Source organism: Anopheles arabiensis, chromosome 2 (genome assembly GCF_016920715.1).
Source record: "Anopheles arabiensis isolate DONGOLA chromosome 2, AaraD3, whole genome shotgun sequence".
In the NCBI taxonomy this organism is placed as follows: Eukaryota; Metazoa; Arthropoda; class Insecta; order Diptera; family Culicidae; genus Anopheles; species Anopheles arabiensis.
The window spans coordinates 68,888,616-68,902,409 of NC_053517.1; the positions used below are offsets into that span (position 1 = coordinate 68,888,616).

The 13,794-nt window shown below is 40.5% G+C and overlaps 1 long non-coding RNA gene across 1 annotated transcript; it reads right to left on the reverse strand.

Annotated features, from left to right (window-relative positions):
* Nucleotides 1-11,586: 11,586 nt before the first annotated feature.
* LOC120895101 lies at nt 11,587-13,237 on the reverse strand. Its single transcript, XR_005738286.1, has 3 exons — nt 12,465-13,237; nt 12,199-12,391; nt 11,587-12,137 (listed from the first exon to the last, which is right to left on the reverse strand). It is a non-coding gene; the product is annotated as an uncharacterized LOC120895101 (long non-coding RNA).
* Nucleotides 13,238-13,794: the final 557 nt, after the last annotated feature.

The window sequence follows — 13,794 nt, forward strand, 5'->3', positions numbered from 1 at the left end:
TAATATAATAAGCATATCTTGTAGATCGTTAATATATATTTTTATACAACAAGCAAAACAACTGAAAAATTTATATGACTTTTGAAAGAAACGTAAGTAAAACTTAGAAAAAGACATAAGAATCCACTCAAAACATCCGGCCTGGCCGGTTATGGTGTTGGAGTTACAACATATTTTTGATTGAAAAAAATCTTGATAAGAATTTAAAATTTACTACGATATGTTATAAACCCTTATTATTGTTGGATATCACAGTACACATGTACAACCATGTAGAATAGTTATTGTTCGATCGTAGTATACATGTAAAATCACATAGAATTAGTTAGTAGGATTAAAGCTATTAATCTGAACACATCGTAGTGGCAATTTAGTATATAACAATTGGCGACGATGATAGTTGAAACTAGAAACAAGAATGTCTCTCAAAAATCAGAACATTCAATTAGAGATTCTGAAGGCTCTGCAGAAGCTATCAGAAACATCATCGGATACAAATAATACGGAACGATTCGTGGCAATGAAAATGACCGAATTTACTTTCGATCCAGAGTACGGAGGAACTTTTCAAAAATACCGACGTTAGAAAAAACGTTACCGTTGTCTTCAGCTCGTCAAAACCGAAACAGATGATGTTATTAGTTACGCGGAGAAAGTGATCTGAGCTTGTGAAGATTCCGAATTCCACAACATGAAGGCTGACCATTTTAAGTGTTTAGTTTTTATTTGTGGATTGAAATATCTAACCTACGCAGACATACGAGCCACACTACTCTCTCGCATTGATGCCGAAACTGCGTCTGGTAAGCCACTCTATTTATCAAGCGAATACCAGTGCACCATCAACATGCGCTCCCAGGAGCGAAATTTCACACTTTACTGAGCACTGCACGCAGGAGCTATTGTGCAATGCGCTCCCAGGGGCGAAGTTTCGCACCTCACGGAGCGCTGCACGCAGGAGCGATTGTGCGATGCGCAGGAGCAAAGGTTCGCAATTCACGGAGCGCTACACGCAGGAGCGAAATTTCGCACCAAAAGTAGCGCTGCACGCAGGAGCGATTGTGCGATGCGCTCCCACGAATGAAGTTTCGCACCATACGGAGTACTGCACACAGGACTGCGTATGTGCGATGCGCTGCCAGGAGCGAAAATGCTCTCCGCCAAGAGTGCTGCTGGATAAGTTGAAACAATGAGCTAGGAGATGTGCGCTTGAAAGGTTCGCACAGAAAATTATGGCTTGCATAAAGTTAAGATTTGTCCCACACTGTATGCTCAACTCCGCAAATGTCAAATTGCGAAACGTCAAGGTGTCGTTTGTTTATTCGGCGTTAAAGCCGGCACAGTAACAATTCGACGAGTGGAGAATCGGTAATAAAAACGCCAACGCCAACGAGTAGAATTTCCAAAACTCCTGGTCCAGCCTCCGGGCGTGAAACCTTTCATGCGGCCCGTGACGGATTGTATCTCCTGCTAGCGAAATGTGCTAGGTTAACAACATGAACTTTGCCACATTTGTAATTTCCAATACGTTGAACAAGTTCGTGTTTTTATCTTGTGAACAAGTTCGTGTGATGTAAAAAAAACGTGCATAGGAAACGTTTTTTTATATCACGGATAGGTTTTTTGACGTTTTTAGCTTGATGCACAATATCCCATGTTCTCGTCCACTCCCATGCCTCTTGCCCCGCGAGGGGTCTAAGATGGTGGGCTTTTATTGCTCCTCAGAGTCTCTCATTTCCATGCCCGCTTAGAACATCTTTATTTATTCATATTTTTTTATTTATTATGCTGCCCTCATTGCCGCTCTAGATGCGTAGAACGCCCTTTCGGCTATGCTTTGCTCTCCTTGAACCTTCCCCAGAAATATAACACCAGCTAACGGGAAAACACGTCCGCCTCGATCTCTGCGGTCTTTTTTGCGTCGTTCATTGGCATGAACGGAGCGTTTACCAAGTCACTTTGCGATGTGAGCTGCACAATTCATCTCACTTGAGACGTATTTCTATTCTGACGTGCTACTTCATTTGGCCGAAATAATTTTCGCATTCATTTTCATCCATTATATGAAGTCTTTTCACAGGGGATGTTAGAGGACGGCTCCAGCCGCGATGTTTACATTTTTTTCAAAAATAAATTTTTGGGCTTTTAGTGCTGATTTGTGATACAAGTATGTTGTTTAACAAAGAATAGAAGTTTATCTTTGCTCCGCTGTAGCATTCTAGCCGAAAAATGGATTATTCGTTGAGATATTAGCAGTTTAACCTGCTCAGTCAAATCTGCTAATAACTCAATGAATAACCCATGTTTCGGCTAGAATGCTACAGCGGAGCAAAGATAAACTTCTATTCTTTGTTAAACAACATACTTGTATCACAAATCAGCACTAAAAGCTCAAAAATTTATTTTTGAAACAAAATGTAAACGTCGCGGACGGCTCCAGCTAACATCCCCTGTGCAAAGACTTCATATAATGGATGAAAATGAATGCGGCGGAATAGAAAATTATTTCGGGCTAAATGAAGTAGCACGTCAGAATAGAAATACGTCTCAAGTGAGATGAATTGTGCAGCTCACATCGCAAAGTGACTTGGTAAACCCTGTAAGCAAATGGTCCGTCCACTTGCGGAATTACTCGACCGTCATCACTTTTACTGCCGCTGACGCTCTTCCGATGCCAGTTCACGCTTACGCTTTGGTAGCGCTGATCTCGCGATTGCGTTTCGCTGGAAGTACCGTGAGATGCGGATAGCCTCCTCAACTGGTTGGTTTACGGCCTCCCGCAGGCCACCTTGTTCGGCCAGATGTGGCTGCTGCAGCGCTGAAGTTATCCGCTTGACGGCCTCACACATTTTACTGCAGTTTTTTGGGCTCTGGAACATGTATTCCAACAACGTTTCTGTAACGACTACCTGCAGCAGCTCTGTCCGGGTTGCACCACATCGTGGACACTCGAACATAGCATGTTCAATATTATCCAGGGCGTTTCGCCGCGCTGGTATAAGTTGCACAAAACTTTTGAGCTATTTTCTCCAAAGTAACAGCAGTTTTCATCCACCCAGCCTTTCAAGATTTGAAATTGCTCTTGAGAGAGTTTCTTGAGATGTACACCACCTTTTCGATTCTAACTATCGCGAACCTCTCCATCCTTTCGATATTTCTGGACAATTCGCGATACGGTTTGAATATTCAGCTACATTACTCTTGCTATCTCAGTCATCTTGTACTGCTCAATACATCGTCACTATTTTTTGTTTTGCGTTTGAGTAAAATTTAAACAGCCGCAAACCTACGGTGTAAAACAGTATTAGAAAAAACAGAAATTGTGAAAATTATACTCAAAAACGGTGTTTTTTATTACCGCTTTTTCCACTAATCGAAGTGTTAGTCGGTAGCCAGCATCAACGCAAAGTAAACAAACGGCACTTTGACGTTTCGCAATTTGACATTTGCGGGGTTGAGCATAAGCCTGGATAGAAATTCCCCAGCCGCTAGAAAATGTCCACAGTGCGATTGCAACATTCCCCTAGTCGGCTGCAACAGTCCCCTATGCCATTGCAAACTTCCACAGCATGCTTGCAACATTCCTCTACCGATTTGTATCATTCTTCCAAGTGATTGAGCTATTCCCTTATATGATTCGAAACCCTGTACTCAGCAAAATTAAAAGCGTGTTTTTGTTTCAAGTTTCGGCAGGTGCCCACAACATTGAACAGTCAAAAATCAACATTTACTATGTAGCTATTTTCGGCAGCATTTAAAATGAATAATCACTTGTTTTTCGTTATTTTAAACTTCAAAACGGGCTAGAATAAATTCTGTAACCATAGAATCATTCATAAAAACCATCCATCCAAATCCAATGGTAGTGGATCACGATTCGACCGTAGTGGAACGCAATTCGACCGTAGTGGAACGCGATTTTAGCGTAGTGGAAAACGATTCAACCATACTGACACGCGATTCAACCGTAGATGCACGCATTCGATCGTAGTGGCATGCGATTCGATGCAGGCGGTTTGCTATTCGATGCAAATGACATGAGATTCGAACGTAGCTGGAAATAGGTGTAAGTTTTATGAACGACAAAATATGCAGCACACATTGCAAAATGACTCGAAGAACCCTGAAAGCGTCCTCAAGGCATTCGCGTAACAGAACTTTCACAGCAAAATGGAAGTTATAGCATTGAACTAACTGTATATTATAGTAACAGTTGTAGTATGTAATTGACTGTAATTGACTAACTGTATGTAATAGTTTTGAGAACTGTATATTACAAGTCCAACATATTTTTTCAGAATTTTTTTACACGTAATTAAAAGGATAAAGGAGTTTTCATTCACCAGGGTAGCCCAGTTGCCTGGTAAAATTCTGAAATCAGAATTTTTTATCGAAAAACTCTACGAAAAATTTCAAAGAAAAACACGCACACACGTTCAAAATCGGATTCCTAGAATCAGACACATAAATAATCTAAATCGATTTGGCTACCCGGGTAGCTGGTTGCCTGGCCTGGAATAGGGTTAACACTGCCCGGCACTGATTTTCATTAACTTTCCCCTCCGCAAGAACGCAAGCAGTGGATTTTGATCCGCATGTATGCATGTATAAAAATAAGTTTTTTCGCTATAATTTCAACTCTACTCTGTTCATCAATCCTGTAGTGTGTGGGATGTGGTTTTTGTCAATTTTGAAAGAATACCATTATTTTACCTTCACACTGCTGTTATTCATGCGATTAGAATATAATTGTTCGTTTCCCTATATGTTTTTTTGTTTCCCTAGCAAAAAACCAATGGCAGGCCCCAGGGTCTGCCAGCGGCATACGGGAACGTTTACTGGCAGGCCCTGGGGCCTGCCACCGAGCTCAACGTGTTAATGCGATTTTGGAAATTTTAGCAAATCAGCAAATATTTGCAATGAACAATTAATGGAGCAAATTGTACTGAATTGATACCTAAATTTAGAAAACCGCGTTTCTTTGAATGTGCTTAGCTGGGGAAAAGACTTCATAACAATCAACAAGAGAATAGGAAACTTACCTTAATGTCAAGTTACGGACCAAACGTATGCTCCTCATATTATTTATATTAAACACAGGCTTAATTACCCAGTGTACATAGAGGATAGAAAGAGAAGAACGGAAATACGACACAAAATGAAATAAAAACTATTATTAAACGCGCATTGTTATGTTCACAAATTTGATATTAAAACATAGAGATTCATAGTTATTAATATGCGCCTACTTATGTCACAATATAAAACTGATCGATACATTTAACATCTGATTTCATAGTAATAATTATTAATTATAGTTATAGTTATTCTATAGTTTTCCTTAAAACGCCACATACAATATAAATAATTTTAAACAAAACACACTAATTAATCTCACGCAACATAATCCTCGCTCAGTAGCAACAAATCACGGAACACATACTATTCATTCATTCGCACCGCGAAACCGTATGAATGCAGTTAACATATGATCTTGCAGTAGTGTTTAATGCTTTACACAAATGTACCACGACCATTTCTTGGATTAGACGACTTTAAAGACATTATTACACAAATTTCGAAAATAATTGCTAGAGAAAGCCACATAACAAAATGGCGTATAATTGCAAGATGCTACTTTGACAGTACCAACCGTGTTGCCAACTGCACCATCAACACAAAAACCAAAGTTCGTAAAATATACAGGTGAGCTCATCCCAACCCACTGAACATTGCAAGGCAATCAAGGTGGAATGTATAATTAGGTGTAGTTATAGCGCGTTTGGCGATCCCCCCCAAGGTGGATTTAAAAATATCAGGTGGTGGACTCTAGGGCATTTTGACAATTCGTTACTTCACGTAAGGTCCCCAGGATTCAAACTTTGTTTACATTTATTAAATTTGTTCATATACTTTATCTACCCCATTTTTTTGATAAAATTTTTATTAAAATATATTTTGGACTTTGCGAGTTCTTATTTAACATTAAAACATGGATTAAAGTGTGTTATTTTGTGTTATTCCGTGAATTTATTCTATAATTCATTGTGTTTTCGACATTTTTGATGCTAAAAATTAAGAAATCATTATTTTTTTCAATTTTCACAATAATTCCTCATTATCTTCGAGCCGCATGCACAATTTACGTGAGATTAGAGCTCTTAGGCCGCAAATACACGACGCGCGTTTCCGCGGGCGCGTTCAAACGCGTATAACAGTTCCGCAGAGATATCCTGCATGAGCATCTCTGCGTTTCCGCGGTAGCGCGTTCGAATGACATTTCATTTCTATGGCTAGATTGTTATACGCGTTTCCGCGGGCGCGGAAACGCGCGTCGTGTATTTGCGGCCTTACTCAAATGATTTTAAATTTCGTGCGTAAACAAACCATCAAATATTTTGTTAATATATCTCATTTTTTCGATAAAATCAATAGACACACAAAAATGCACATATTAACAAAGAAATCTGTTCTTTTTGCTAAGCTTTGTGTCCGGAAACCAATGGTTAACGGTTCTAAAATGACGTAAAGTCCCTAAACTATGGCGACCCCCCAAAGGCCGTAATCCACCACCTGATATTTTTAATCCACCTTGATCCCCCCCTGGGCTCCGATTTTGACAAATGGTTTTCCGCTGGTATATGTATTGATGGATTGTTTACGTTTTGCATGGTCAATATTTGGTGGAGATCAATTTGGATGAATATTTTAGTTTATTAGAACACAGTCCGTGATTTAAAATGAAAATGTTCCTTCGAGAACTTGAAGCGTTCGCTAAAAACGGAAAACTAACTGTCAGTTTTCTTCGTCGATTCTTCTTCCACCTAGCTGTCAAGAAGGCTTCTAAACTTGACCTGATATCTTTACGGTCCTTGAAGGCAATCCTTTAATAAATCTTATACAATATCGCATGCAACGTTTACACACCCGCAAAAAAAAATCGAGCAGTTTGTGAGCTTGCATAATTTCAAGCTCAAAAAACGGTGTTGTGACCTATTTCACTTAAACTGGCGCCTTAGACTTCCTTCAAACCCCGCTATACATTGCAAAGGTACCGAAAAAAATAATTGCTCGAAATTACATGCAAGTACAGCAAGCAATATCAATATTCAGATATTTAGCTCACCATAACTTATGCTGTTAAAACTGTTTGTTAGGTGCTAAAATTAGCAAACTTTGCCAATTGTTGCACACGTGAGGGAGCAGCTAACGTATCCTGTCAAACATTGCGAGGGTCAAAATACAGGTATTTAGTTTGCTGCAAATCGCACTGCTTTATCTGATCTCGGGGGTGCTGTAATTAAACCTGTTAAAAATAGGGGCGAAAAAAACTACCTAGGCTCACAAGCTCTTTAATGCGAGGGATCTGGGGCTGTGAACGTGTATCGCATTCGAGCCCTCGCGCGCCCTCGCAAATCGCTGTCAATTGCATGGCGGGTGTTATCGCTGCTCTTGGGGTGCTATAATTATAACAGCTAAAACTACCCGCCATGCAATTGACAGCCTTTTGCGAGGGCACACGAGGGATAATAAACACATGAATTTTTATATTTTATTTTGCAAAAATCTACAAAAATTGAAATATTTATCTGTTCAATGAATACCACAGCAAAAAATTGATTTAAAAAAGAAGATTATTTTAAAATATCCTAAGATTTCGTGCAGATGGTACTACTCGCAACCCTCGCAATGTTTGACCCCTGGTTTTAGCAGTTTTAATTGTAGCACCCAGAGAGCAAGTATAACATGCGATTTTGACACTTTATTTAGAAAAAAATCACAAAAATTGATAAAGTGTTCTTTTCCACTAATAACACCAACAAAAAGAAATTAATGAATAAAAAACATAGATTATTCAAAATGCCATAAGATTTCGAGCAGATGATTCTACTCGCAACCCTTGCAATGTTTGACGGGTACTCGCAACCCTTCGCAATGTTTGATGGGAACCTACCATTATCCGGGCACGGGATCGGACGGTTGCCGGTTAATCGATTTGCACGGATAATGGTCCAAGAAATGTCAAATTCATATAAAAATGATCAAAAGTACTAGTTTTATGATTAATTCACATTGAATTAACCGATTGGTCTTTAGTAGAATATTATTTCATTCAATAACTATAAGTTTAACAACTGTTCATGAACAAAAATGAATTTCGAAAATACCACTAGATACTACAGAGCTGCACAAAAAAATGATTGCCTACTTGACTATCGCTGCAAATTTTCGCCGTATTTTTGAACAGCTGTTACATTTATGCGCACGGTTAAGCCGCCCGACGGTTAATCCGCCCCCGGATAATCGACGTTCTACTGTATAACCGTTCAAATAGACATAGAGCGACAACGTCAATTTTGCGCGCGACGACGTCAATTTTGCAAACAGAACTTGTCTCGCGCGACATTCTTGCTTCGTGAAGCAATCGAATTACTGTAGAACGTCGATTATCCGGGGCGGATTAACCGTGCGCATAAATGTGACAGCTATTCAAACATACGGTGAAAATTTACTGCGATAGTCAAGTGGTCAAGTGGATAGTCCTCTGAGACATGGACACTGTCCAAATCCGACGAAACCCTCTTAGCCGCGTTCGAGAGGAAGATGCTCAGAAGGATACTTGGCCCCGTATGTGTGGAAGGACAATGGAGGAGCCGCTATAATGACGAGCTATACGAGATGTACGGTGACCTCACTGTCGTACAGCCTATAAAGCTCGCCAGGCTCCGGTGGGCTGGCCATGTTATACGCATGGAAACAGACGACCCAGCCCGTAAAGTCTTTTTAGGCCGTCCACAAGGACAGAGGAGGCGTGGTAGGCCCAAATTGAGGTGGCAAGATGGCGTGGAGGCGTCCGCCATTAAGGCCGGGATAACGGACTGGCAGACGAAGGCGCGAGACCGTGAGCGGTTTCGGACACTCCTGAGGCAGGCCAAGACCGCAAAGCGGTTGTAGCGCCGGATAAGTAAGTAAGTAAGTCAAGTAGGCAATCAATTTTTTGTGCAGCTCTGTAGTGTCTAGTGGTATTTTCGAAATTCTTTTTTGTTCATGAACAGTTGTTAAACTTATAGTTATTGATGAAAATAATATTCTACTAACGATTGATCGATTATTTCAATGTGAGTTAATCATAAAACTAGTGAAATTTACAATTTTTATATGAATTTGACATTTTTTGGACGATTATCCGTGCAAATCGATTAACCGGCAACCGTCCGGTCCCGAGGTGCCCGGATAATCAACGTTCTACTGTATCTAGTTTGTTTATGAGCCAGACTTAATCAAAACTCAAATAAATAAATTTGAACAATTTATATTCAACAAAAAACATGTAAGTTGACATGGTCAAATTGAGCCACTTTGATCTACTTGTGTCACGTGTAATTTTGAGCTACTTTGTGTCACGCGATACGTTGTCGCTCTATGTGTATTTGAACGGTAAAACCACTATAAAGAACACAAGTGCCACAACTCAACTAAGACCCGTGTCTGTGCTCCATCGGATGCGATTTTATCGGAAGAGTTGTTAATATTTTATATGAGATTTGACAGATAACGTCGGACGTGCGATTTCGTCGTACGACGGTATCAATTTTTTTTTATTTCGTCGGACGCCGCATCCGATTTTATCTGTAAAACTTAATGTGTGGTGTTTTGTAGAAACAATCTAAACTTAAATTTTCATAATCGTTATATTTTTAAAATAATCCAAATAATCGCAATATTATACGAAAAGGCGTTTGACAGCACGAGCAATAAAATCGCATGCGATGAAGCACAGATACGGCCCTAAACGAACACAAAACACGTTCTAAACGACTCTCAATCGAACCGAAATGTAACGGCCAAGCTACATGTACCGGACGACATCGGACGATGCCATAAATCTGTTAACGCCAACTGTCAAATCCCATACAAAATCGGCCCGCTGTGATCCGACACGGCCCGGCCCGACGCGAATCTCTTGTCTGCGGTCCTACGTTTTATGGCATCGTCCGATGTCGTCCGGTACGTTTAGCTTGGCCGTAAAAAGACTTCGTTTAGTAGACGGCAAACGACTTCTGCATTCTAACCGTTCAAATAGACACAGAGCGGCAACGTCGCGCGCGACGACGTCTCAAGCGACAAAAAGTAGCTCAATTTTGCAAACAGAGCTACTCGTCTCGCGCGACATTTCTGCTTCATCCGAAATAATCAAATTATCTAGTTTTTCTACGAGCCAAATCAATGCCAAACACAAAAAAAAATTAGAACACATTTTCAATCATTTTTTATGTTTCTAAACAAAAAGCATGTAGGTTGACTGGACCAAATGAATTACTTTGATCTACTCGGAGTGAAATTGTGAGCTACTTTTTGTCGCGCGCGGCGTTGCCGCTCTATGTCTATTTGAACGGTAAAAGAAAGGCTGGCGGTGCCATCTGTTGGTGGGATAGCCACTCAGTAGAACTGTCTTCGCTCCCCTCTGTACTGTCCGTTCAAATAGACATACAACGACAACGTCGTGCGTGACAAAAAGTAGCTCAATTTTGTAAACAGAGCTACTCGTCTCGCGCGACATTTTTGCTTCGGCCCGTGGCAACGCTCATCGGATGCGATTTATCGGACGAGATTTACAGTAGAGCGTCGATTATCCGGGCAGCTCGGGACCGGACAGTTGCCGGTTAATCGATTTGCACGGATAATGGTCCAAGAAATGTCAAACGCATATAAAACATATCAAATTCACTAGTTTTATTATTAATTCATCTAGAATCAATCGATTAATCGTTAGTAGAATATTATTTCAATCAATAACTGTAGGTTTAACAACTGTTCATGAACAAAAATGAATTTCGATAATACCCCTAGACACTACAGAGCTGCGCAAGAAACTGGTTACCCAATTGATAATCGATGCAAACTTTCGCCGTACGTATGAACAGCTGTCAGATTTATGCGCACGGTTAAGCCGCCCGCCGGTTAATCCGCCCCCGGATAATCGACGTTCTACTGTATATGGGATTTGACAGATAACGTCGGACGTGCTATTTCGTCGTCCGACGTTATCTGTCAAATCCCATATAAAAATTTGACAGGCCGTCCGATAAAATCGCATGCGAAAAAGCGTGGACTTTACCAGCACTGAAGCAAGTGAGATTTGAGTAAAGGTTGTTGGTGATGATACCCATGTATCTGACCACACGGACCAATAGATTTTTGCTCGGAAAGAGTATATAGGTCAAGATTAGATGAAGCTAGACGAAACACATTGCAAGAAAAGGACAGCAATATAATGATGAATTAAAAAATGCCATCTATTGAGCAAACCAGCTGTGTAGCTATGGTGATTTGGTTTTATTCTATGAATATTGGAAATATGTTTCCAGCTTAATATGTTGCGCTTGGGGGAATTTGATTATATCCCGTTGCAAAACTGATCGAATACGATTGAGTGTTATACATCGAAACGATATTTATTGTAAAAATAATATTCAAAACTTTATAACTTTCTGAAATTCACAAATGCAAACGTCGAAAGTATAGTAGGATTATTAAACTATTGTTAATACATTAATTAATTTTAATTAATTTTATCACCATGAAGTACATTAATTGGGAGCTATTCCAAACTATTAAAACATTTCTTGATTCGCTTTGTGTAACTGTTTCATACGCGACTACTACTAAAAAAAATTCAGTTACTACTTTACCTCGTCTACCAAGCATCTTTTAACCTCAGTCGAAATTATAAAATTGCATATAGCTTTGTTATCTAATATTACTTAATCTACTCTTCTAAGTACTAGGTAACAAGTTTTTCACTATCTATATTGATTATCTCTGTTATCTATTGATTTTGAAATGGCCTGTAGTATTTATGTCGCATCTCGTATTGAAATTAATCGCTGTCCAGACGATTTTCGAAGAACAAAGAAAAATCGTTTCAAACTCTTAAAAAATATCAAATAGTGAAAAACATTAATAGTTATGCAAGTTCATCATTACTTCCGAATCCGCTGCTCCTGCTGCTAGAAAAGCTGTTGAAGCGCATGGACAGGTTGGGGTCTGCTGCAATAATGTAGTACTGGCAGTTTGACAGAATCTGCTGACGCGTGAGCTTGAAGAATAGAATTTCTAAATGGATCTTATAGTACCTGTAGAGATATAAAGCATAAATTATAAATTTTTTATTTGAAAATTTATATGGCCACTTACATTATTTAGCTGACGAATCGATTGTGTAATGGGAACTGTATACATCAGCTGTATAGATCGACTCGTACATAGTATTTTTTATGCATGCGCAGTATTTTTTACAACCAAAGAAGACAAATTTACTCGTATTTGCCTTTGTTGGCAAAATTGGCCAAGAATTCGATATTAATATGAGACAAATAAGCGAACAATCCTGTGGTAAAAAATAAGAAAAGATAAAAATATTTTAAACCTGTGATTTGCATTCAAAATCTTTACTCACTTACCTCAACCATTATTATTCCCAATTTTGACATCCGACGATTTTGATTGCTGGTAATACATTATAAATACAGCTTAATTTGCAAGCCACAATGTGCAATTTTATCCAATCTTGATTTTCTCTGTCGCTCTTGTTGGACTGCACACGATAGAGCACGTCGACGTGACATGGCCCGGTCACGCCATCGAGTTCGCTGTGCTCCCCTGCCCTTATGCCAAACTGGAGATCGCTGTCGAACACCCTCTTGGTGGGGTATGAGTCCGGCATCCTCATGACATGCCCCAGCCATCGTATCCTGCCAGTCTTCACCACGGTCAGGATGCTCAGTTCGCCGTACAGCTCAGCAAGCTCGTAGTTCATCCTTCTCCTCCACGCTCCATGCGCTAACACACTGCCAAAGATGGTCCGGAGGATACGTCGCTCAAACACGCCCAGAGCGTTTGCCTCTTCCGATCGGACGATCCAGGAGTCTTGTCCATGGAGGATCACCGGGCGAATCAATGTGCAATATATCTAACATTTCGTGTGGGCTCGAAGTCTTCTAGATCTCAGCAGTCGGTGAAGCCCATAGTATGCCCGATTCCCCTGAACAATGCGTATCCGGATTTCGCTGCTGATGTCGTTGTCCGAAGTAACGACCGTCCCGAGATAGCAAAACTCCTTTACTACTTCAAGATTGTCGCCGTCAACTTATACACTGCTTCCCTGATGCAAGTCAACTTATACATTGCTTCCCTGAATCTCCAGCAAGCAGGTACTTCGTCATTGTTGCATTGATTCTCAATCAAATTCTTGCTGCTTCGCGTTTGCGTCGGGTGTACGCCTCACACATCTTCGCTGTTGTCCTTCCGATGATGTCGATGTCATCCGCGAAGCTAAGAAATTGGAGAGACCGGTAGAGGATCGTGCCACGAATGTCATTATTTAGCCCCGCGCTTTGAATGACACCTTCTAGGGCGATGTTGAAGAGCAGACAGATGAGTCCGTCCCCTTGCCTCAGACCTCTGTGAGATTCGAACGATTCTCAGTCCTCAGACTCTCAGTTCTCAGCCTCTTACAGCCGGATCAACATCCCGGGGAAGTGGTACCGCTGCATGATGTTCCATAGTTCATTCTGGTCTATGGTGTCAAAGGCCGCCTTGAAGTCGATGAATAGATGGTGCGTAGGGGCCTGGCGCTCTTGGCACATTTGGAGGATCTGCCGAAGAACAAAAATTTGGTCGGTGGTGGGCTTTGGCTCTAACCAACCCAGCTTGGTAACTGGCGACCAAAGTTGTAGCCAGGGGCGCAAGTATGCAGAACAAGTTCTGGGACAGGATCTTGTAGGTGGCAAT